Source organism: Trachymyrmex cornetzi, unplaced genomic scaffold (genome assembly GCF_001594075.2).
Source record: "Trachymyrmex cornetzi isolate Tcor2-1 unplaced genomic scaffold, Tcor1.1 scaffold652, whole genome shotgun sequence".
Taxonomy (NCBI): domain Eukaryota; kingdom Metazoa; phylum Arthropoda; class Insecta; order Hymenoptera; family Formicidae; genus Trachymyrmex; species Trachymyrmex cornetzi.
Window position 1 is genome coordinate 30,381 of NW_017299973.1, and position 2,301 is coordinate 32,681.

Consider the following 2,301-nt stretch of genomic DNA (forward strand, 5'->3'; position numbering starts at 1 on the left):
TTCCCGCTCCTTTCATTCTCCGAGAGGATCACTAACAATTAAAATTTTTTCAAGGGTTTGGACGTAACACATCCGACAGTGGAGACCGCAAAGTTTGGGTGTTCTCTGATACACCGCTTAATAAAAACAATACGGAATAGATTGTACAAATCTAATCTTCAGGTATACTTTTAATATAATATAAAAAAATTATATATAATTCAATATTTTAATAAATTGAAACATTTATTTATTGTAATTCCTTTTTCGTAGATGACCGAAGGAGGAGAGCTTATAAAATGGGAATTTTTGGTTGCATTATATAAACACGACAAATGTGCATTTCAACGTTTGTGTCCGAAATTAAAGAAGTCACATGTAGAGCTAAACAATTTGGCAAAAATGGGAGTCAGCCTTGCTGCGCAGGTAATAATTACTAAAATGATAAATTTTTTAAAGTATATAAATATAACGTTATACATTTTTCTAGGTTTTCAGTAAATCAACAGCCAAATGTCTTCGGTTTTACAAACAATACTTTCCCATGGATTTCGCAGATTGTGAAGCAACTGCTTTATTTTGCGAATGGATTAACGAATTGTTTGCTGCTCTCAAAAGGAATGATTATGGAATTGTACCTGGAAATACCGACTTCAAAGTATTGCAATAAACTATAATTTGTTCATATTCTATTGTATTACTTAAGCTGTGATCAAATATACATATTTAGTTTTATTTTGATTTGAATAACTTATATTATTTTTAATGAATATTCATTAGTTTTAATTATTATGCTTTACAGATAATAGAAGAATCTTTACAGAAATTGGACGCCTGGGAACAGTTGTTGGATGAAAGAAAGATTCCTCAAAACAAATTTTTGACGAGACAAACAGCAGAGGGTATCCGAGTGACTTTGAAGTCAACGATTGATCTCGTCGAATACTTAATTAAGCACGCTGATTTTGACTCAGTCCGCACGGGAAGGTTAAATCAAGATCCACTAGAGATTTGATGGGAGGATCCCATTTGCCTACATGAATGCGATTGCACACATTACTCACATTGGCCGATGCCTAGTAACTTTTCTATGCTTCATCAATGACATTATTTTATTTTTAAATGGGCTAATCAGCGAGCAATGTATACAATCGCATGTAATATAGGCAATTGAAGTCTTCTCAGATTTGACTTCAATCATTTTAATTCAATCTTTACTTTTTCTTTGTGTTCGTTGTCCACACTTTTCGTACTAAGTGTACAAGTCTACAAGTGAAGACAAAGAAAACTAAGTTAACAAATTTTGCAGAAAAAAAATTATACAAATATTAAATAAAGCGTGAAATAGATGCGTATTGTATTGTTTTAGGTCAAAATTATCTTATTACAAAATAAGGTAATATTTTTCATTACTTCATAAATGATCTAGTATTTTATTAATTTTTCTTCGTATATTTATATTTAGCGTTTTTTTGGTTCAGTAAGACAAGCTGGAGGCACGAACGACCATCCGTCTACTCCTACTTCCCTACAGATTCATAAAATTTTAAGCACATTTAGCATTCTTAAATCTCCAAAATTTGGAAATTGCATTGTTACAAAAGCAAATGGTGAACAAAACACACCAGCGATAAGTTTACAAACATTAAAATCAATTTATCACAATCCTAAAGCTTGTACCTCAACAGTGGAAATCGTTAAAAGTAAATTAGATAAGATTATAGAGGAAGAATGGGATTTTGAAGAGTGTGTTGAACACGATTATGGCAAACCAGAAATGATTGCAAATTATATTATGCTACTGGTTTTCTGGCGAAACATCTTTCGAAAACTATTAAGTTTGGGCAGTGTGACATTTGCAAAAACGTATTCATCAATCTGACTGCAAATGTACATAGTTCCTTTCCAGCTATTAGCCTTACGTACGAAACGTTTGTACATCCCAATGCTCGGTTTTTTAAATTTATTTGTTTCTTGGAAGACCTTTTTTAAACCTATTGCAAATCTGCAGATGTCTTCGAAAAAATCTGGAGACACTGGTAGTGTCTCGGCGCTAAGCTGCGCGAAGCGACACTGCCGTGCCTCCTTTACGCGAACCAACGAGTTGCGGCAGATCGAGATTATCGGATCTCAATAACGGCAGAACCGATCGCGTTCTATGTATGCTCAATCGATAGCCACCACACGGATTGTATGATAAAAGTGATTTTATTTTTTTTCTACTTGCCCTACGAGCGGAGATATCGCGACGCAAAGTTCCGAACTGTTACTTTTCAGATCATCAGATTCAGATACGTCGTTATTATCGTCATTGTCGTCGAC